At 46.0% G+C, this 23,753-nt stretch overlaps 1 long non-coding RNA gene and 1 pseudogene across 2 annotated transcripts in view; both read left to right on the top strand.

Annotated features, from left to right (window-relative positions):
- The window catches only part of LOC144369682 (E3 ubiquitin-protein ligase RNF213-like), a 40,402-nt pseudogene extending 24,135 nt beyond the window's left edge, over window positions 1-16,267 (top strand). Inside the window, exons 12-16 of the transcript XR_013429433.1 lie at window positions 6,372-6,572; window positions 9,034-10,188; window positions 11,090-11,283; window positions 11,492-11,646; window positions 12,274-16,267. The product of XR_013429433.1 is annotated as an E3 ubiquitin-protein ligase RNF213-like (transcript). The remainder of the gene's footprint in view (window positions 1-6,371; window positions 6,573-9,033; window positions 10,189-11,089; window positions 11,284-11,491; window positions 11,647-12,273) is intronic.
- On the top strand, window positions 1,061-5,499 carry LOC144369905 (uncharacterized). The gene is made up of 4 exons (XR_013429751.1): window positions 1,061-1,126; window positions 1,305-1,436; window positions 3,949-4,189; window positions 5,331-5,499. It is a non-coding gene; the product is annotated as an uncharacterized LOC144369905 (long non-coding RNA).
- Window positions 16,268-23,753: the final 7,486 nt, after the last annotated feature.

The raw sequence follows: 23,753 nt of genomic DNA, 5'->3' as shown, positions 1-23,753 counted from the left end.
CTGCTCTGTTCTACACCAGGACATAGGCAGGAGTAGTGTGTGGTCCTGAACCGGCCACAGTAGCCTGCTGTATTACACTCTACATACTTGGCAACATTCAGTTAAGACTCCTCCTTGTCTTTTCCTGGTTCATGGCTCTGTTCCTTTTATCACTGAGAAAAGTCTCCTTGTCTGGATGTTCTTGGGTTGGTCAATTCTCCCACTGAAGGTCATATCAGCTGCATTGTGTGTGTGTGTGTGTGTGTGTGTGTGTGTGTGTGTGTGTGTGTGATGCTGGGGATGAACCAGGATCTGGTGCTTGCTAGCATAGCACACTACCACCAAGATGCACCCCAGCCCCCTGCTATCTTTGTTTTTAATGGTAAAGATAAACTTGGTCTTCTTATAATACTATACGAGCCTCATATTACTGTGAGATAAATAATCTGACAGTAAAAATAGTCATGTTTTAAAATATTGTCCTCTAGTTGAACCTCATGTTCCAGGTTTTGATCCAGAGACAAGATAGGCAGAGCATGAAGCTGCAGCATGGATCTGCCTTTTTCTGGGTGTTGTGCAGATGCTTCCCTGCACCCATGGAGTGGCCTCTGATGTGAGCTTGTCCTGTTGCAGTTTATTTTTGTACTACTGCAGGGTTTCTCAGGACAGGTGAATTTCAAAAGATATCATGTGTAGTTCAAGAACTACGTTCACTGTAATGTGGGCTCAGGCCTTCAACCCTGAGCACTGTGGTTCTTCCAGCTGATTCTGTCCATTGGAAGGGTCTCCTCCTCCCAGACAGGAGATGCACTAGGGTAAAACTTTAACCTCACAGGTACAGGCATAGCTGAGAGGGGTGACTGCACATCTAGAAACACCACTGACTGCTACAGGCACCCTGTGGGAATGAGGCTGGTGAGAGGTTCTAGCTGCAAAGAGGTGAGAGGGGCAGAGACTCACCGCTCTCCTTACCTGATTAGGAACAGAGGAGAAGCCAACAACACAGAGGATGCCAAGAGGTTGATGGCTGCCGCAAGCTCTGTCTTCATGAAGGTTGCTGATGACATCCTGGATGGGTTTATATTGGTCAGACGGTTGGAGCTGATCCTGAAGCACAAAAGTCAGTTTCTGGACCTGTGGCAGTTAGGTGAGCTGTGGCCAGGCTGGTAAGAAGACTGTGTTCACTTGTGTGCTGGCTGTCCTCCTCTATGCCACCAAGTGGAGGCCTTCTTGTCCTTCGGGTGGTGACTATGGGGCACTCCCAGAGAGAGAAAGGGATGCTGTGAAGTGTGTTTCCTTTGGCTGACTTTGTCATTGTTTTCTAGAGACAGAAAGTTCTTCTGTCATGGAAGAGACACTGAACTGGAGGATGGATGAAGTCGTGTTTCTGAAGAGAGAGAAGAGACAGGTGGACAGCCTCCTGAGGCTGTGTGGGAAGGTGAAGCACCTCATCCAAGGTACTGCTCCCGCAGTTGCGCTGGGAACCCTTGAGAGCTGTCACAGGGACGAAGCAGGCCACAAATAGTGGGGCCTTTTTTTTCAGGGAGAAGCTTTTAAAAAACATTCTTGACCCAGTATTCAATGTGTTTGCCCAGGGAAGCAGCTTCCCCTTGTACATTCTTGTTTGTGTGCCTCTACACCCGTCGATGTCCCTGATTTCCCAGTGTCAGTGTCCTATGCTGGCTTCCCAAGGAGGGGAGGTGTCGATCTTTCTCCAGTCTGTGCCCTGCACATGAGGCTGCTTGCTGCTCTGTCACTCCCAGGATGTCCTGAGTTACTGGTACCTTCTTCAGGGTAGAGCCTTCGCCATGGTGTGAACACAGGATTCACAGGCGAGCCGTGTGGGGGACCACAGCCACTCCATGGTTCTGGCACAAAGTTTCTGTAGCTGGTGGAATTGCATTTCTTGCCTTGGTACTTCCTTTTCCCCTTTTTCATTGTGTTTATTTCAAATTCAACCCCAAACTGTACCAGCTATCTGAGTGGATGTCTCTGAAGAGTCTCCCAGGACAGAGGGCTTATTTTCCCTAGCGGGGAGGTGGCCCTCAATCTCCCCTCGTCTCCCAGGTTTCCTTGGCTCTGGCCTGTGCTTGACTCCTGTTTGACAGAGAGTGGCATCTACTGCTTGCTGGGACAGGGACACAGGAGGCCAGATACAGAACTGTGCCCCTGCTGTAGGTTGATCATTGGGCCAGGGGCAGAGTTTCCTTCAGAGTGCTGCCTGAATGCTGCATTGGGATGTCAGATGCATTCTCGCTATTGATCCTCTGTATGGAGCTTGTTGTCCTTCTCTGGATGCTCTTGCAAGCTGTGTGGCCCTGGTATTCTGAGGTTAACATTAATCTCTGCCTGACCTTGGGTCTCTTTTCCATCTCTAGGATGAAGCACTGACAGGTCTCAGCTGGAGATTTAGTCTTAGAGCTCTAGGGCGTTCTCCTGAATTGGTTCATTGTGCTTTCCCTCTTGCAGGGTGCACATCAACAGCTTCTGGGCTCCTAGCATGGTTGCCTGACTTCCATGACATCTCTCCTGCTTGGGCTTCGCTTCCTGAGCCTCCTAACCTCCTCCTGCAGCCTGGACATTAACTTTTCATGTCAGCTCCCACATACACTGAATTTAAAGGCACTCCCTTTTTCCTTGAAAGATCTGTCCATTTATGTACCATGCTGTTCTCATGGCTCATGATTACAGTATGTTTTATTTCAGAGGTTATTGATATTTTTAAAGGTTTTCTTTTTCTTGCATATTTTCCAGTTTCATCCAAGTTGCTTTTTTCTGTTAGTTTGTTTTTCTTTCTTTCTTTCTTTTCTTTTCTTTTTTGTATGCTTGGGATGGAATGAAGGCTTTCCTTTTCTTTTTTTTTTTTACGTGGTGCTAAGGATCAAACCCAATGCCTCACATGTGCTAAGCAAGCAGTCACCAGTGAGCTACAATCCCAGCCGAAACCTAGGCTCTGTGTTTGCCAGGTAACCACTCTGCCACTGAGCTATCCCAGCCCTGTTGAGGTTTTGGTATCTATTTCCCGCTTTAAAGCTTTTCCTATTCTAGTTGGAGATTTTTGTTTGTCTGTGTCTATGAAGGCAGTCCCCACAAATGGATTGATAGGTTGAGTGCTTCTGGGCCAAGGCCCTTGGGGTACTGTGGTTGCCCCTAAATTTACCTGGTCCTTGAGGGATGATTATATTTGCAGCCCCTACCTTCCGCAAGGTTTCTGGAGCCAAGAGGGAGAGGAGGAGGTGGAGTCTCTGCTTTACTTCTGCTTTCCTGCCTTGGTGGCTATGTCATCCTCTTGGTCCTTAGATTGAATAATCCCTGTCCTCTGGAGCTGCCCAAGACAGGTGTGTGTTTAGAAGTAGCCTCCAGGCCTAAGAGCCCTGCAGGTGGTCCTTTCTGCCCCTTGCCAGGTAGAGAGCAGCCCCCATCTGCCTGCATGGTGGAGATGGACTCTCACCAACTGCTTCTTAAACAGACTTGGAACCCAATTCCAGTTCCCTCTCTGCCTTTCCCAGTCTAGGGTGCTAGGCCTGGCTGAGCTTATGTCTGCTGTGGCCTCAGGTTCTGTATTCTCAGGCCCCAAGTGTCTTTTGCCACCGGTGTGGCTGTCTTTCCACTTCCCAGCTTGTGTTGCTATCAGTCTCCTTTTCTACTCTTCTCGTTCCTGCTGATTCTGATTTTTCAAAAGTAATTTCTAATCTACCACAGGAGTGGGATTTGGGGGTGGGGGATAAATGTGTGTTTCCAACTGTCCCCTCCATACAAGAGCTTACAGTCTATTTTTAATTATTAAAACTGATGAGCAAACCCAAGGCAAGATGGAGGGGAGGAGGGATGAATTCTTACTGAAACAAAAATCCCAGCAATGGTATTCACTTAAAGAAATGGTTTTCTTAAAGAAATGATTAGAAATTCTAGGAAAGTAAAATAAGATGACTAGCAGTTTAACTTCCATGTTTCCTATGGTTTCCCAAGTGGACTTTGGAGAGATTGAAGCAAGACACTCAGAAGATCTGAACCACAAAAGACTGAATGAAGCCATGAGGGTGAGCCAGCCAGCATCCTCAGCCTGCAAGCAGATGACACACTATAACATGGACTGTGAGGTCCAGGAAATGGCTGCAAGGATAGACTCCCTGATGGACAGCCACATCTTCCAGATCTTCTGGGAAGAAGCTGCAGAGTCATTAAGCTATCCCCAAGGAGAATCTGAAAGGTGAACCCTTGAGCTTATAGAGGCCTTTGAGTACTTGTACTCGCCTTGTTACCAAAAGTTCATGAAATTGTATCAGGATCTGAAGTCAGGAGAGGTCACCATTGGAGAAATCAATGTCATCTTCAAGGACTTTGTAGATAAATACAATGATCTGACTTTAGACCTTCAGATCATGTGTAAAGTAGACCCCTAGGCCCAGAGGGGCTGGATCTCAGAATGTGTTGAACAGATCAAGGAGTACCATAGCCTGCACCAGGCAATCAGCTCGGCCAAGGTCATCTTGCAACTCAAAAACAATTTTGGATTGACTGATGACTTCAGTGTTATTTACACTTTAATAAACTTTGTAAGTTATTTTCTGGGGACTCCCGGGAGGTAGGGGCCTACCTCAGACTCCTTGGAAGCCCCAGGGCTTCTAGGAAGGTCAGTGAGGCAGCCCCCTCCAAGGACTCTCATCTGTGCTGCACTAAGTCTGGAATATTCCAAGCCCTGGGTTTTTACCTTTGCTTGAGACAGTGTGACTGTTCCTTAGCTAGTAAATTTTCTTGAGTTGATATGAAAACCCAAAATTTGGGATAGAGAAACCATCCTTTTTCTAAAGGAATCTCATCTTTTTAGGTTGTAAAAGCACAAAAGAAAATATTTTGTCAGCTGTCCAGGTACCTCTCCCTAGTTCTGGTGGAAATGCCAAATGGTACCTTGTTCCTGTTGTAACTCAGGCCTGAGTCTCTTCTTCCTATTTCTTAGCCTCAGGTTTCTAAGACATTTAGCCCATTTTTTCAGTAGAGACGGGTGTGATAATGCTTAGAATTTAGCACAGAGTATGGAAGTGTCCATACCTAAACTTGAACCCTTTGGTACATATGTGAGTAACTCCCCAAAACAGAGAAGCCAACGACATGGACCTGGCAGGGCTATTGTGAGGAGTAGGTTTCAAAGTCCAAGTAAGCTTCCCCATAGGACCTTGGGTACCAGTGACAGTAGCTACTGCTGCCCAGCAGGGAGGGCTGTGGAGGTCATGCTATCCTTGGTGCAAGAGTGTGTCATGCTGTTGCCGTAGCAGCTGCTGGTCCAGGCATGTGGGGGCGGGGCAGGCATGGGTAGTCTCTGGTGCAGCCCACAGCAGAGCTTCATCTTGCAGATTGATGACTTCGAGGCCTCCCTCCTTGAGACACTGGACCAGATCAGCCCACAGCATATCTGGGCTAAGAAGCTGCTGCAGGACATCAGCGAGCCCTGCTGCCAGTGTCTGGAGGAACTGGCCCTGCAGAAGGCCCTGGGAGGTATGGGGGGGACTTGACTTCAGTTGTTTGCCAAGCGGGGTTTCTGAGCTTGAGGTTACTGTGACTCATTCCTGTGTGTGCTTTAAGTGGGGAACAGTGTCTGCTTCCAGGCCCACAGTGCAGTCTGCATCAGGACAGCTTTTCAGGGTTCTGGTTAAAACTGTTTGCTTTGCTGCTCTCTCCATCTGTGTTTGTAAGCATCTGGATTTCCTTTGCTCCTTCTAACTCATTCTGCCAGAGGCCTAGGTAAGCTCTTGCAGGCAGAGAGGCATTGCTGCTCTAAGCTTGTAGAAAATGGGCATTTCTCTTCCAGCCTAGCGCTAGGCAGCCTGCATGGTTGTGTGGACTAGATTGAGGCAGGGGAGGAGAGGTAAGAAAGAAAGTTCAAAGAGGTGGAGCAGGGGCAGAGCCTAGAAGACCACCTCCTGCTGCCACTAAGGCTGTGCTGGCTCCAACTCTCATACAGAGCTGTGCTGCTTCCACCTTGTATTCCTGAGTCTGCTTTGATGTACATCCTTTGATTAGTAATTAACCCTGGGGGAATTATCTCAGTTTTTTTTAAATAAGTAATTGTCCACATATTATTAACCAACTGACTCTGAATTGTTTAAGTGATGATGTTTTTGGATTAAAGGAAATAAGTTACACACAAGCCAAGAACAGTGCCTGAGACATTGTTTGGTAAAGATTAGATGTTGGTCAGTGGTGTCATCATATGCTACTAAAGAAAAGGTGCCCTGGTGTCCTAACTGAAGGCAGGAAGTATCACACATCCTAGGTGTTTACTTAGTGTCTATTGATGGCCTCACGAAGGATCGTGCTCCAGGTGAGAGTTGTGCAGAATCTTGGAGTGGTCCTGTGCTGACCTGTTCTCTGCCCCACGCATCACCGAGCTCCAGGTGTTTGTGGACCTGGCCTCCATCTCAACTGGAGACAGTGACATTGACGTGGACCTGGTGGCCTGCTTCCATGATGCTGTGCAGGGCTATGCATCCCTGCTGTATAAGCTGGACAAGAAGGCAGGCTTCAGCGAGTTCATGAAACAGTTGAGAGAACTCTGGAAGGCTCTGCAAAATGACCCCCATCTGTCCCGTAAATTGGTGAGTCTTGTGCCTGGTTCCAAGGCATGAAGGTCTTGCAGCCCTGGGGAGCAGCTGTGCTTTGAGGGCACGTGGGCATGGAGGAATGTAGGCAGCCATTTAAACTAATGTTTAAAACCAGCTTTTCTTCACATATGGAAATGCTTTCTTTGTCTTGGGTTGGAATGGAGCTACAGAACTGCATGTCCAGAGCAGTCTCCACCCTACAGGACAAGTGTGGAAAGAACATGGTAGGAAATGTCCAAAAGGGTGTGCAGCAGTTTTCTCTGAATGGTAGTAATTTTGTTTGGTTACTTTTGAGTATTTTTCACAATTAATTTTTGATTTTTTATCAGAAAAAAAAAACACTTCAGTAAACTACCTGTACCAGCATCTGAGTAAACGTACACTCATAACTCGCCGAACGAGAAGAGATGTCCAGAGGCCTGCATCAGCCTTGGGACAATCCTGTGTGTGGTTGGAGGGTGGGAAGATGGACAGAGAGAGCAATTTGCAGTTTAGTTTTTCTGCTAGAAGCTGGCATTCTGTTGCAATTTTTCAAGTTCTTCGGGTCATGCTCAGGGACCATGGCAGGACATTAAGATTTTAGGGCTCCTGTTCAGTCAGGCATCTCTCCTCAGAGGGCCTTTGTTCTGGGTACGTAACAGGATGGTGGCATTTCACTTGGGAGTGTGGCCTGTGGCCATCCACCCAATCATCCATAAGTGCAGGCTACGTGCACTCCAAGTGTCAGCTAGGAATCAGGCACCAGCGCAGCCACACTGAGTGGCCAGGGTCCTTGGGGACCAGGCAGGGTCCTGAGGGACCGTCAGAGGCACCTGAGTCAGCCTTAGGCACTGGGTGAGCAGCTACACCCAGAGCCCTGGAGGAGAGTGGCTGGAGTTTGCCCAGCAAGGGCAAAGGCAGGAGGAGGACATCCAGGAAGACATTCGAACTCTGGCCAATGTTCTTTGCTTTTATCCCAACAGCGAAATTCTGCCAGGAACTTGGAGTGGCTGAAGACAGTGAAGGAAAGCCATGGATCCATTGAGCTCTCATCCCTGTCTGTGGCCACAGCAATCAACAGCAGAGGCATCTATGAGATCAGGGCACCCACAGGTGACCAGAAGGTGAGCCCTCCCAGATTCTAGGTGCAGTGTTGGTGGCATGCGCTGGCCTGCTGCAGAGTCAGGGTTTCAGCCACCAGAAAATGGCCTCTAAACATGTTGTGCCTCCCAGATCTCACCAGATGCCATCCTGAGCCTGATCCTCCCTGGGGGTCACAGTGGCCTGGAACCAGAGCGCTCCTACACTTTGGAAGAGCTGAAGGATCTTTTAAACAAGCTGATGCTGATGTCTGGCAAGAAAGACCAAAAGAGTATGGAAGTGGAGAGGTTTTCTGAGGTGAGCAGGTGCCCTGTTGCCTCAGGCTGGGCATGCTCACTGCCCTGCTGCTTGCAAAGGGGAAGGGGCAGGGGTTGGCCTCCGGTGGACAGAGTGGCTCTAGAGAGTGGATCTTGTGGGTCTGAAGGGTGCACCTTGCCCGGAGCCACATCTGAAGTGGGACAGGCCCTGGAGGCCCTGGAGGCATCCTTAAGATCTGTCACCACTGGTGGTTAATCAGCTGCATTTAGCAGGAGGTGACCAAGTAGATAGATCTTAAAAAGAAGCACAAATGTCTTTGTTTACTCTGTCAAACACCACAAGATTCAAATGGGCACTCTTCTTCAAAACTAAAGTAATCAAGCCAGGTGTGGTGGCACATGCCTGTAACATCAGTGACTCAGGAGGTAGTCAGGAAGATTGCAAGTTAGAGGCCAGCCTCAGCAACCTAGTGAGATTCTGTCTTAAAATAAAAAGGGCTGGGGACATAGCTCAATGGTAGAACACCCTGAGTTCAATCCCTAGTACCAAGAAAAAAAAAAAACCCTGAAATAATTGTTGACACAGGTTGTTGGTTTTTGTAAAAATCTCTCTCTCTCTCTCTAACACACACTCTATCTCTCTCTCTCTCATATATATATATATATATATATATATATATATATATATATATGTCATATATATATGACATATATATATATATATATATATGAGAGAGAGAGAGAGAGAGAGAGAGAGAGAGATAGATATATAGATATATAGATATAGATATCTCCTGTTATAGGTTCTTTCCTTACAGTTTGTTTGTACTTCACAATTGACATTTTTTCCTCCAGTGCAGCCATAGAGCCAGGTCCTGGCACATACTAGGCAAGTGCTCTACCACTGAGCGCAGTCCAGCGCACATCAACATTCTTATCTGCCACCTGATCTCTTCCTGAAGGTAGCTGCCCTCTCCCTAGGCTTTTCGTGTTTCCCAGTGACCCTATGGGAGGAGTGAACCCAAGTCCCTTTACTTAGAACACGTGTGTGTCTAGATTAGCATATCCCCCTGCAGTAGCTCACTGGGAAATCTGCCTTATGCCCTTGTTTCCCCCAGTTAATCTGCTATGTGCATCGGCTCATGCAAGCCTTCCTGAACATGTACTCTGCGGGAAACATGCTGTTCCAGTCCTGGACTGCCAAGGTCTCCTGCTGCCCCAGGAATGGCGTCTCCATCCACATGGACTTCCACTTGGAGTTGGTAAGCCAGCTGACAGAGAGTGGGGACATCACCCAGCTCCTGGAAGCCCTCTGCAGGCAGATGGAGCACTTCCTGAATGACTGGAAGGAGCTGGTGAGCAGAAAGCGCAGGGAGCATTTCTACCTCAACTTCTACACGGCCGAGCAGCTGGTCCTCCTGAGCACCGAGCTCAGGAAGCAGAGTCCCAGCGAAGCTGCCCTCATGATGCTGTCCTTCATCAAAGACAACTCCACCCCAGCTGACGTCTTAAGGGCCACCGAGGGGTTCAATGAGGCCCCCAGACACCATGTGAGGACAGTGATGGAAAAATTATCTCCATTGCAATCCGCTGAGATCAACCTGGTGACCAAGCTGAGGGCCATCATGGAACAGTCGCGGGAGAGCATGAGTGTCTTTCTGCCTGGCTGCCTGGACCTGGAGGCCCTGGGCCATTGTCTGGCTCGCCTGGCTAGGATGGGCAGGTCTCCTGTGGAACGGTCACTCTCCTTGGGCCTGCAGGTTGGCCAGCCCAACCTGGTTATGTGTGGCCACTCTGAGGTGCTGTTGGCTGCCCTGGCCATCTACATGCAGGCCCCAGGTCAGCCCCTGCCCACCTTCGATGAGGTGCTACTCTGTACCCCAGGGACCACATTTGAGGAGGTGGCCCTGTTCCTGCATCGCTGCCTGGCCCCAGTTTCCCAGGGGCATAAGGTCTACAGCCTGCTGTTTGCGGATCAGCAAACAGCTACGAGGTGGCCTGCCAGGCAGAGGCCCTGTTCCGCAGCCTGTGCACACAGTGTCCCTGGGAGGACTACCAGCTGGTGGTGGTCTGTGATACGGCACAGGAATGCTGCTACCTGCCCTCAGCCTTCAGCCAGCACAAAGTCCACCTCGTCCCCCAGGCACCCCTCCATGCCATCCAGGACTACCTGGCACATCACTACCAGGTCCAAGCACAGACCCTGTCTGCAGCAGCTGTGTTCAGAGACCGGATGTGTGTGGGGATGGTGGCCTCGGAGAGAGCGGGAGTTGGTAATGAGAACACTGGGGTGGGCAGGCAGTCTCTCAGGGTTTCCCAATGACCCCTGCCTCTGCAGCAGTGGGCATCTCAGATGACACCCCTGTGCAGGTGGGAAAGTGAGTCTCAGGAGGGTCTGACTGCCTACAGTCAGTACTTCCTCTAGAAGGGGCCCCCTTTCCACCCAGGCTGCAGTTCCCGGGAGCCCAGCTCCTCCTTGGATGGACTTCTCTGCAGGTCACTTTTTTCTTGTGTAAACCCTTGACCTTTTCTGGGTTGCATTAGTGTGAGCAGAGGAGGCACAGCTGCTCTGGCTCCAGAAGAAGAGTGCTTCGCACCCTCCCTTCAGTCACTGACATGTGTCCTTGGAAAGAAGTGGTGACTTCCATTCTGTTTATTTCATCCCATTGGCATCACTGTGCCCTGTCAGGACAAAACCTGCCCTCCCCTACCCACCCAGGACATGCCTCTGCTTTTACATTATTACACTTTCACTGCTGTCATCATGGAGAATGCCAGGATGCTGAGTGGGTGACAGCTGGGGACTCTGACTTCATGGTGGAGTTGTGCTCTATTCTGATATTCCCTTGCATCACTTTTGAATTTTACACAGAGAAATAACTGTTTTTATTATTTTTAAACTGGATTTGCCCCAGGGGTGCCCTACCACTGAGCCACATCCCCAACCATTTTTATTTTTTGTTTTGAGACATGGTCTCACTAAGTTGTTTAGGGCCTCAGTAAATTGCTGATTCTGGTCTTGAACTTGCAATCCTCTTGCCACAGCCTCCCACATAGGTGGGATTACACGCAGGTGCCACTGCTCTTGCCTGAGACATAATTTCTAATCTCTCTGGATTCTCTTTCTCTTGGTCCATAGGCTTGGGATCTCATTTCCTTATTTTAACATTTCAGGGAAATCTCTCTATGTGAAGAGATTGCATGAAAAACTGAAAAAGAAGTTAAACAGTGAAAAGATCCCTTTAAAGATTGTTCAGTTGACTGACACTCGGGTGGATGAGGGCCGCGTCCTGGGCTCCCTCCTGTCTTTCTGGGATTCTCAGTATGGGAAAAAGCTCATGATATTCCACTTTTATGTTACTGCTTCGGTCAGTTCCCATATGGCAACCAAATGGCCACATCAGAAGGTGTAATTCCAAGGGACCCACCTGCTTCTCCCTGTATGAAGAGTCTCTTCTTTCTACACCTACCTGTGGTCGATACCCTTCTCTCAAGGAAAAAGACAGGAGGGTCCTGGGGGTTGGGAGAGATGGTTGGCAATTGTTTATTTTTAAACCCATGCTTCTCTGTCTTTAGGTACAGTCTGGAACTTGGGTCTTTCTTTTCAACTCCTCATTTTACAATACCTAATGGATACAAGTGGGAAAATGTGGCTTTGGAATCCGATCCATTTATATATCATTGAAATTACAGAAAGAAATTTAGTGCAGTCAAGGAGGTCTTCAAAGCAGGTATGTACAAGGGCATTTGCAGGTGGTCATGGTACACTTTTGATTCTGTGGCCTGTGGCTTGGGGTGACACATCTTAGTTGTTTCCCACTTTTGCCTTAGAGGAGCAGCATGTACAGTGGCAGGGGAAATGCATGCTTGGACTTAAAATTCAATGATGTCTGGAATGAGAATGCTCTTGTGTTGATTGGCAGCATCTTGGATTTGTCTGGATCTGTCAGATTGGTGCTGTGTGTCTGGGTTGAGTCCCAGCCATGCTGAGTGATGGGAGATTCCTCTGTTGACAGACACTGTCTCCTATATTCTCTTCCAGTGAACATGGCAGGGACACTTCACGCATAGAAACCCATTACCTGGTGGGAATTCTGTTGTCACACACCGTTTGTTCTTAGTGGAGAGATGGAGCCGCAGGATTGGAAATGGTTTCCTGGTTCATAATACAGCTGCCATAGTTGAGCTTTGGTAGTACCCTAACATGCAGATGCCAGCCTCTGTGAACAATAGACTGCAGATAGCCACATGCATTCAAGTGATTTTTTTTTTCATAAAGTCCCATCCAGGCTAGACTGCATGAAAGGTGTCTGCCAGGAAATCAAGTTCTAACTTCTACTTATGTCTCTTCTTTGCAGAATCCCCATGTCCCCCAGTTCACTTTTCTTTATATCTTCCCCAAAGTCACCTGCAAACCTCCCAGTGAAGTGATAGCCATGGAGCTGAGCCCTGAGAGGAGTGTCATAGAGCCTGGAATGGATGAGAGAGAGTTCCAAAGTGCCACTTTCCAAAGACCTTACCAATATTTAAAATGATTCCATCAAAAAGAAAACCTAGACACTATCAAGAAGGCTCTGTTGAAGGTACCCCAGGGGAGTGCATCCAGCACCTACTCATATACTGCGGGGTCATCAACCCCTCCTGGTAAGAACTCTGGAATTTTGCTCGGTTCCTCAACTGTCAGCTCAAGGACTGTGAGGCCTCTTCATTCTGCAATCCAGGATGTACTGAAGACGCACTATGGGGCTTCAAGAACTTTGTGGTCACCTTCATGATCTTCATGGCAAGAGACTTTGCCACACCAACACTTCATACCTCTGACCAGAGCCCTGGGAAGCACACGGTCACCACGGATGGTGTCAATGAAGAAGAGCTCGCCCCCTTCACTCTCCGGAGGAGGTGGGAGTCAGAGTCTCACCCATATGTGTTCTTCAATGGTGACCATGAGACCGTGACATTCATAGGCTTCCATTCTCTGGCCCAATGAGAATGGCAGTGTTGATGCCATCAACCATCTCAATAGGAAGATAATCATGAAAGATGTCATAACAGAAGAACTGTACATAAGGCTGTTTCTTCAAGGCGTGTCCTTCAATGTTGACTTTGATAACCTGCCCAGACATGAGAAAATCTTGAGACTCTGCCAGCCACTAGGAATTTCTTGGGCCCTGGACCCTGATGTAACATATGAGCTTACAACAGACAACATGCTCAAGATTCTGGCCATTGAGATGCGGTTCCGCTGTGGGATCCCAGTTATCATCATGGGAGAAACCGGCTGTGGGAAAACCAGGCTCATTAAATTCCTTAGTGATCTGTGGCGTGCTGGTACCCAGGCTGAGACCATGAAGTTGGTCAAGGTTCATGGAGGAACAACTGCAGCCATGATCTACTCCAAAGTCTTGGAGGCTGAGAAAACTGCCTTATCCAATAAGGACCAACACCAGTTGGACACTATCTTGTTCTTTGACAAAGCCAACACAACAGAAGCCATAAGCTGTATCAAGGAAGTCTTGTGTGACCAGACCGTGGATGGCCAGCCCCTGGAGGAGGACTCAGGCTTGCACATCATAGCTGCCTGCAACCCTTACAGAAAGCACTCCCAGGAGACCATCTGTTGTTTGGAGTCAGTTGGTTTGGGGTACAGGGTCAGTGCAGAGGAAACAGCAGACAGGCTGGGCTCCATTCCCCTCAGGCAGCTGGTGTACCGGGTCCACACCCTGCCCCCGAGCCTGATTCCTCTGGTGTGGGACTTTGGGCAACTGAATGACACTGCTGAAAAGCTCTACATCCAGCAGATTGTGCAGAGACTGGTGGACCATGTCAGGATCAGCGAGAACGAGACTCACGTAATCACGGAAGTGCTCTCTGCCTCTCAGAGGTTCATGAGGAACACTGAAAGTGAGTGCAGTTTCGTCAGCCTCCGATATGTGGAGCGCTGTGTGAAGGTGTTCACATGGTTTCATGGCTACAGCGAAATGCTCTTGGTGAAGCTAAACACCTTTCTCTGTGAGACCAGTGTCAGCAAAAATAACTTCAGGAGAGACCCGGTCCTCTGGTCCCTGTTGATGGCTGTGGGGGTCTATTACCATGCCTCCCTAAAGGAGAAGGAATCCTACCGCAGAGCCATTTGCAGGTATTTTCCAGGACCATATGACAACAGCGGGGTCATCCTGGACGAGATCACACACGCACAGGATCTTTTCCTGAGTGGGGTGCCTCTGAGGAAAACCATAGCCAGGAACTTGGCTCTGAAGGAGAATGTCTTCATGATGATCATCTGCATTGAGCTGAAGATACCCCTTTTCCTTGTGGGAAAGCTCCGAACCTCCAAATCTCTCGCCAAGACCATTGTGGCAGATGCCATGCAGGGCCAGGCCGCACACTCCACTCTCTTTTGCAGCCTAAAGCAGGTCCACCTGGTGTCATTCCAGTGTAGCCCCCACTGCACCCCACAGGGCATCATCAACACCTTCAAGCAGTTTGCTCACTTCCAGCGGGGGAAGGACCTGCAGCAGTACGTGTCTGTGGTGGTGTTGGATGAGGTTGGCTTGGCAGAGGATTCCCTCAAAATGCCCCTGAAGGCTCTGCACCCACTGCTGGAAGACGGGTGCATTGAAGATGATCCTTCCCCCCACCAAAAAGTCGGCTTCATAGGTATTTCCAACTGGGCCCTCAACCCTGCCAAGATGAACCGGGGCATCTTTGTGTCCTGCGGCAGCCCCAGTGAGAAGGAGCTCATAGAGAGTGCCAGAGGGATCTACTCTTCAGACAGCCTGGTGCAGGACAGGGTCCGAGGGTATTTCGCTCCTTTTCCCAAGGCCTATAAAACAGTGTGCAGCAGGCAGAACAAGGAATTATTTGGGCTTCGCGACTACTATAGCCTCATCAAGATGGTCTTTGCCACCACCAGAGCATCTAACAAGAAGCCTTCTCCACAGGATATTGCACAGGCAGTCCTTCGGAACTTCAGTGGCAAAGATGACATTCCTGCTTTGGATATCTTCATGGCCAGTTTACCTGAGGTCAGGTACATAGGAGAGCTCAGGACCCTGGAGCTCATCAAGCAGAACATTTTCAGGGATATGAAGACGGCAGCAGTGGGGGAGCTATAAGGAGCTGAATCCCGCTACTTGCTTGTGCTGATGAAAAACTACATGGCCCTGCAGATCCTGCAGCAGTTATTCTTCGGTGAGGACCAGCAGCCTGAGATCATCTTTGGTTCCAGTTTTCCCCGGGACCAGGAGTACACCCAGATCTGCAGAAACATCAACCGGGTGAAGATCTGCATGGAGACTGGCAAGATGGTGGTGCTGCTGAACCTGTAGCACCTCTATGAGAGCCTATACGATGCACTCAACCAGTACTACATCTACCTTGGGGGCCAGAAGTACGTGGACCTAGGGCTCAGCACCCATTGCGTCTAGTGTCTGTTCTACCCTGACTTCCACCTGATTGATATCGAGGAGAAAAATGTGGTGTACGAGCAGTTCCCCGTGCCCCTTATTAACCGGCTGGAGAAGCACTACCTGGACCTCAGCTTGGTGCTGCAGGGGTGGCAGAAGAGCATCATGCAGGAGCTCACGCAGTGGGCAGAGGACTTCGCTGACGTGAAGGCCCATCAGTTCCGGGATGGGCACAAGTACAGCCCTGCTGACGTCTTCATCGGCTACCACTCTGATGCCTGTGCCTCTGTGGTACTGCAGGCTATGGAGAGGCAGGGCCCCAGGGACCTGACACAGGAGCCATATCTCAGAGTATCTGAGGCCAAGCTGGTCCTGCTGGACTGTGCCACACCAGATGCTGTGGTGCGGCTGAGCACCTCCATGCTGGGCTCATTTGCTGCACAGACACTGTCTCAGGAATACTGGAACAAGCAGCAGCATCACTCCTTTGCAGATTTCCTCCAGACCCAACTTTGCAATGCAGACTCAGAGTGCCACGCTATCTTTACAGAGGTGACTGCCCCCACAGTCTTTCCCTTTCCTCTTTTACCCAGGAGCCAGGAGGTCTCCACTCCGTTTAAGGCACCATTCACTCTGGGAAATGGATGTGTCCCCTTCATGTTAGGATCAAGGAGGATAAGTTCAGTTAGGTTCTCTTGCCTGTTTGTGAGCAGAGCTCTGTTCTGAGAGTAGCACCAGGCACAATGTTCACTTCCCCAGAGTGCCAGCAGACCCCAGATGTAAGTGATTGGCCTACTTGTCATCCTTGGAGTGTAAGAGTAATGGACTCTGATGCCTCCCAAGCTGGTGCCCTTAGTGTTATAGTGAAAATTGTGCAGCCAGGCAGGGGCATGGATCATAGGTGGTGTTAGTAGAAAAGAACCTGGCTGGTTGCAAACTTCACACATCAGCTAAGCTCTCTATTCAGGAATGAAGTTTCATTTAGGAATGGGATGATGCCTCTGATGGATCCACTCTGCTGGAGGAAAATAAGCCATCAGCCAAAGGGGAAGTTTGCACTTATATAGGTTATACTGAGAGGTAACCTAATTATTGTAGAGTGTGTCTAATGGAGGGTCTGGGGTCAGCGGTCAGAGGACCAGATGGAGGGTCTAGTGTCGAGGTCAGTATTCATCTCTTTCCCTCCATGGTCTCATTGTACTATCATTGAGAAAGGACTTATCTGAGGAAGGGTCAATACTTTGGCTTCTTCCCAGAGACTGCTAGTCTAGGCTTGGATGAGTATTTCCTCCCCAGGGCTGGTCTTGTCACCAGTAAAGATTCTTTCAGGGGAAGGATCAATGCTATCATTGTATGGCTTTTTTTTTATTCCCTTCTCCCAGGCTGCACTATTTTTGTGTTTTTCATTTTCTATATCCAACAGCCAGTTCTTCTTAAGAGAGGCAACTTGGGCTGGTCATGAGGGCTGCCTGGGCAGGCATCAAAGGCAGAGGGCTCCTTGGGGCACAGATATTGAGTCTGAATCTGCATTTGTGCAGGAGCCCAGGAAGGGACTGCTGACAGTGCATGAAGTTCAGGCTTCATGAGTGCTGGGTCATGGGGATAGGATAGGTGGAGAGACATGGGGAGGGCCTTGCAGCTTTAAGCTTGGTCTTGCTTGTGCAGAGAGGAGCTATGTAGGAAAGTGTACATGGTGGACACACCCCACTGTAAGGTAGTGGGAAAGCAGTGACAAGAGACTGACATTGAGAGGATACACCAGTCAGGAGGCTGCTGTCATGGTGAAAATTGCAAATGGTTAGCAGACAGCATGGCTGGGCTAATCACCGACTCCATGGAAGGGAGGCAGAGGAAGAGGATAGCCTTCCTGAACTCATTGCAGCTTTGTGCAGTCACCATGAGAATCCAGGGAGGAGCAATGGGTTTGGGAGCCAGTGGTGACATCTGTTTGGGATAGGTTTGGATGTCTTCTGTGTAAGTTGGATGTAGGAATTGGAAGCTTGTTAGTAATGACAGGGTCAGAGAAAGGGTCTGGAGCCAGGTGCAATAATACATCCCCATGATCCCAGTGGCTTGGGAGACTGAGGCAGGAGGATCTCAAGTTCAAAGCCAGCCTCAGCAACTTGTAGAGGCCCTTAGCAAGACCCTGTCTCAAAATAAAAAAAGGACTAAGGATGTCACTCAGTGATTAAACAGTCTTGCATTCAATCCCTGGGACCAAAAAAAAAAAAAAAAAAAAAACAAGAAGTGTTCTGAAGAGCTGAGGTCCTATGTGCCTAAAACGACTGGGTTTGCACTGTGGAGTATGGTCCATAGCAGAGAATTGAGGACTACTGAGGGGAGAGAGAGTTGCCAGTGACTAACTCCATCAGATAGCAGGAAGCCAGATTACAAGAAGAAATGGCATTGTGCTGAAAGCAGAAAGAGAGATATTGGCATTTCAGAAGGAGACCAAGGCAGCTTTGGGTCAGGGCAAGTCTTCTCTCTGACATCTGTTGACCCTGAGGTTCTGCTTGACTCAGCCACTCTTTGTATGTAAAAGCTGCTCTGGGTTGGGCTTCTTTATGTCTGAGTGCCCACTGGCCCCGAGTTCTGACCAGTTCTCTGCGCCCTTGCTTGAATCTGGCTGATGGCTTGTGTGCCCATGTTGCAGGTCACCACCTTCTCCAGACTGCTGACCAACTGTGACTGCAAAGCTCTAGGGGCAGAGGTGAAGGGCTTGGCCCCTAAGCCTGTGATCCTGTCACTGCAGCAGTTTGACACTGAGTACTCATTCCTCAAGGAAGTCCGGTGAGGCGCCCTGCCTGCCCATCACCCTTGGCCCCTGCCCTGGGAACGTGGTATCGCATGCCAGGGTGTGGTAACCACTTGTAAGAAACTCTGAGTACTATGGAGGCTCATTGCTCAGCCTCCTGGTATGCCTCTCTGGCCCCAGTTGTAAGACAGCTGTGTCCGTCTGTCTCCTGAGCACTGTGTGGCCCTTTTCTTCTCCAGTGGATTGTATCCTCACCTTGTGGAGGGAGACCCCACCTGGATGCTGGGTTCTGCATGGCCTGTGTTTCCCTTCACTTTGTGGAGTGTTATGATCCATGTTTTTGTTTTTTTTTTGTGTGTGTGGGTTTTTTTTTTTTCTTGTGCTGGGGATTGAACCCAGGGCTGCTCTACCACTGAGCCACATCCCCAGCCCTAATTTTTATTATTATTAATTCTGGGATAGGATCTGGCTGTGTTGCTGAGGCTAGCCTGGAACTGGTGACCCTCCTACCTTAGCCTCCTGAGCTCTGGCTGCCCATGTTTTAGGACAGAGGACTCACTGGGGTGATTCTCTTTTTCTTTCAGAAGCAGCTTAATGAAGACAGCCAGATGTAAAATCCTCATTGCCCAGATAGATTTTGATGATGGAGCTCACAGTGCTCAACTCATTGTATCAGCTAAGTATGTTCTCAGTAGTTTTCTAGGAAAACATAGGAAGCCAAAATCTCCCCAGGACATCCTGAAGAATTTTTTCCATGAAAACAGTGTGGAAATAAGAATGACTCTCCCTCCCAGCTCCTGACATGGGCTAGAGAAGCTAGAAAGTAAAGGATGAAGGAAAAGGCCTGTAATGGCACAGAAATTGTGGAATGAAAGATGCGTCAATAATGGAATTTTTGTAGTGTTTAGGAGGATGTGTTAAAGCTGCATTTGCAGTCATTTACAGTCCTTTTTTGATCATTTTGATTTTGAATCGCATAATTAAAATTAAAGTTCAGTCTGGGATTTAGCTTGGTGGTACAGCACTTGCCTAGCATGTCTGAGGCCCTAGGTTTGATCCCCAGTACTGCCTAAAAAAAAAAAAAAAGAACTTATCATAAGTTTAAGGGCAGTAAGATTATATAAATAAATTAATATTTATTGAACATTTTTGTGGTGTCCATAAATCTGAAAATTTCAGAATTAGCTATGTTCTGTTAACTCATGTAATTAAGAGTGACATCTGCTCCTTTAAAGCACTGGGTGCCTAGGATAAGTTAAGACCCAGCCAGATGCTATGGGGAGGTGGTCTGTAGCCACTGGGTGTGCAAGGCACACTGTACCACACAACATTGTCTTGAAATTGGAAGGCCAGCAAGCCCTACCCTCTGAACACGGGGCTGCTGAGAAGGACAGTGTAGTGTCCTAGGGACAGAAAAGTGAAATCACAGAAAAGGAAAACAGGAAGCAACCAGCTTCACAGTGAAAAGCTTTTGCTGTAATCAATCAATCCCCCTGAACCCCTAGTTCAGGCAGTTTTAGAACTTTATATCTAGTGTATAGTGGGAGGGACTCAGAGGTTCACATTCTACAGAAGTTCCCATGACAACAAGTTTTTCTTTCACTGTTCTGGGCCAATTAATCCCTCAAAGATACTTTTTGCAAGAATTAGCACTGGAGAAAGGGAGAGCACTCACCCCCACCCCCAGCTGTTTCCATGGAACCCAATTAGTAACACTTTCCCTATTTTTGATTTATATTTTATTTTTTATTGATTTTTTAAATGACAGTGGAATGCTTTACAACACTTGTTACATATATAGAGCACAATTTTTCATATCTCTGGTTGTATATAAAGTATGTTCACATCAATTCATATCTTCATACATGACTTTGGATAATGATGTCCATCACATTCCACCATCCTTATTAAGCCCCTGCCCCTCCCTTTCTTTCCCAGCCCTCTGCCCTATCTATAGTTCCTCTATTCCTCCCATGTTCCCCCTCCCTACCCTACTATGAGTCAGTCACCTTATATCAGAGAAAACATTCATCCTTTTTTTATTTGAAATTGGCTAACTTTGCTTAGCATTATCTTTTTCAACTGCATCCATTAACCTGCAAATACCATGATTTTATTCTCTTTTGTTACTGAGTAATATTCCCTTGTGTATATATAACACATTTTTTTATCCATTCACCTACTAAAGGGTATTGAGATTGGCTCCACAGTTTAGCTATTGTGAATTGTGCTGCTATAAACATTGATGTGGCTGTGTCCCTATAGTATACTGTTTTTAAGTTCTTTGGGTATAGATTGAGGAGTCCTGGGTCAAATGGTGGTTCCATTCACATATTTCCAAGGAATCTCTATACTGCTTTCCATATTGGCTACACCAATTTGCAGTCCCACCAGCAATGTATGAGAGTACTTTTTTCCCCACATCCTCGCCAACACTTGCTGTTGTTTATCTTCATAATAGTTGCCATTCTTACTGGAGTGAGATGATATCTTAGAGTAGTTTTGATTTGCATTTCTCTAATTGCTAGAGATGATGAGCTTTTTTTCATATATTTGTTGTTTAATGTATATCCTCTTCTGAGAAGTGTCTGTTCAGGTCCTTGGCCCATTTGTTGATTGAATTATTTGTTATTTTGGTATTTAGCTTTGTTTTTATATCTTTATATACCCTAGAGATTAGTGCTCTATCTGATGTGTGAAGGGTAAAAGTTTGTTCCCAAGATGTAAGCTCTTTGTTTATCTCACTGAGTGTTTATTTTGCTGAGAAGAAACTTTTTTGTTTGATTCCATCCCATTTATTGATTCTTGGTTTTAATTCTTGCACTATAGGAGTCTTAATAAGGAATTTGGGGCTTATTCCCACATGGTGAAGATTAGGGACTACTTTTTCTTCTATTAGAGGCAGTGTCTCTGATTTAATGCCAAGTCCTTGATCCACTTTGAGTTGAGTTTTGTGCATGGTGAAAGATGGGGGTTCAATTTTATTTTGTCACATATGGATTTCCAGTTTTCCAGCACCATTTGTTGAAGAGGCTATCTTTTCTCCAATGCATGTTTTTGACACCTTTGTCTAATATAAGATAATTGTAATTTTGTGGTTTAGTCTCTGTGTCCTATATTTTGTACTATTAGTCTACCAGTCTGTTTTGGTGCCAATACTATGCTGTTTTTGTTACTACTACTCTGTAGTATAGTTTAAGGTCTGGTATAGTGATACCACCTGCTTCAATTTTCCTGATAAAGATTGCTTTAGCTATTCTGGGTCTCTTATTTTTCCAGATGAATTTCATGATTGCTTTTTCTATTTCTATGAGGAATGTCATTGGGATCTTGATTGGAATTGCATTAAATCTGTATAGTGCTTTTGGTAGTATGGTGTTTTTGATAATATTATTTCTGCCTATCCAAGAGCAAAGTAGATCTTTCCATCTTCTAAGGTCTTTGTTGATTACTTTCTTTAGGATTCTGTAGATTACATTGTACAGATCTTTCACCTGTTTCATTAAGTTGATTCCCAATTATTTTTTTTTCTTTTGAGGTTATTGTAAAGGGGTAGTTTTCCTCATTTCCATCTCAGAGGGTTTGTCACTGATATACAGAAATGCCTTTGATTTATGGGTGTTGATTTTACATCCTGTTATTTTGCCAAATTACTAGTTCTAGAAGTTTTCTGGTGGAGTTTTTTGGGTCTTCTAGGTATAGAATCATATCGACAGCAAATAGTGCTAATTTAAATTCTTCTTTTCCTATACATAGCCCTTTGATTTCTTTCATCTGTCTACTGCTCTGGCCAGTGTTTCAATAACTATGTTAAATAAAAGTGGTGAAAGAGAACATCCATGTCTTGTTCCAGTTTTTAGAGGGAATGTCTTCAATTTTCTTCGGTTTAGAATGATGTTGACCTGGGCTTAGCGAATATAGCCTTTACGATGTTGAGATATGTACCTGTTATTCCTAGTTTTTCTAGTGTTTTGAACATAAAAGGGTGTTGTATTTTGTCAAATGCTTCTTCTGTGTCTATTGAGATGATCATATGATTCTTATCTTTGAGTATATTGATGTGATGAATTACATTTATTGATTTCCATATGTTAAACCAACCTTGCATCCCTGTGATGAACACCACTTGATCATGGTGCACTATCTTTTTGATATGTTTTTGTATTCGATTTGTCAGAATTTTATTGAAGATTTTTGCATATATGTTTATTAGAGATTTTGATCTGAAGTTTTCTTTCTTTGATGTGTCTTTGCCTGGTTTTGGGATCAGGGTGATATTGGCCTCATAGAATGAGTTTAGAAATGCTGTGTCTTTTTCTATTTCCTGAAATAAATTATAGAATATTGACATTAGTTCTTCTTTAAAGGTCTTGTAGAATTTGGCTGTGTATCTACCTGGTCCTGGGATTTTCTTGGTTGGTAGTCTTCTGAAGGCATCTTCTATTTCTTCAGTTGATATTGGTCTATTTAAATTGTGTATATTATCCTGAGTCAATCTGGGCAAATCATATGACTTAAAAAATTTGTCGATGCCTTCAATATCTTCTATTTTATTGGAGTATAAGTTTTCAAAATAATTTCTAATTATCCTCTATATTCCTGTAATGTCTATTGTGGAATTACCTTTTTCATCATGTATGCTGGTAATTTGAGTTTTCTCTCCGTCTCTTTGTTAGCATAGTTAAGGGTCTGTCAATTTTATTTATTTTTTTCAAAGACCAAATTTTTGTTTTGTCAATTTTTTCAATTGTTTCTTTTGTTTCAATTTCATTAATTTCAGCTCTAATGTTAATTATTTCTTGCCTTCTACAGCTTTTCCTTTTGTTCTGATTTTTCTAGGGCTTTGAAATGTATTGTGAGGTCATTTATTTGTTGATTTTTTCTTCTTTTAAGGAGTGAACTCCATGCAATAAATTTTCCTCTTAGTACTGCTTTCATAGTGTCCCGAGATTTCGGTATGTTGTGACTATGTTCTCATTTACCTCTAAGAATTTATTAATACCCTCCTTGATGTCTTCTGTAACCCATTGATCATTGAGTAACATATTGTTTAGTCTCCAAGTGTTGGATTAATTTTTATTTTTTATTTTGTCATTGATTTCCAAATTCATTCCATTATGATCTAACAAATTGCATGGTAGTATCTCTACTTTTTTATATTCGCTTAGAGTTGATTTGTGGCATAGGATGTGGTCTATTTTAGAGAAGAATCCATGTGCTGCTGAGAAGAAAGTGTATCCACTTGATAACAGATTGAAATATTTTATATATGTCAAAGTTATTAGTTGTATTATTGAGATCTATAGTTTCTTTATTCAACTATTGTTTGGAAGATCTATCCAGTGGTGAGAGATGTGTGTTAAAGTCATCCAAGATTATTATGTTATGGTCAATTTGACTCTTGAACTTGAGAAGGGTTTGATTGATGAACATAGCTACTCCATTGTTTGGGGCATATATATTTATGATTGTTATTTTAAAAGTTTTAAATTTGTTTTAATTACTTATACATGACTGTATAATGCACTTATATACTTTGATACATCATACATAGATGGGATATAATTTCTCATTTTTCTGAGTATATATATTGTAGAATCATATTGGCCATACATTCACATATATACTTAAAGTAATAATATCTATTTTATTCTACTATCTTTCTTATCCCCACATC

The sequence above is a fragment of the Ictidomys tridecemlineatus genome, chromosome 13, assembly GCF_052094955.1.
Source record: "Ictidomys tridecemlineatus isolate mIctTri1 chromosome 13, mIctTri1.hap1, whole genome shotgun sequence".
NCBI classification, from domain to species: domain Eukaryota; kingdom Metazoa; phylum Chordata; class Mammalia; order Rodentia; family Sciuridae; genus Ictidomys; species Ictidomys tridecemlineatus.
Note: the sequence above shows the minus strand (reverse complement) of the source record. Positions and strands in the feature narration are given on the sequence as shown.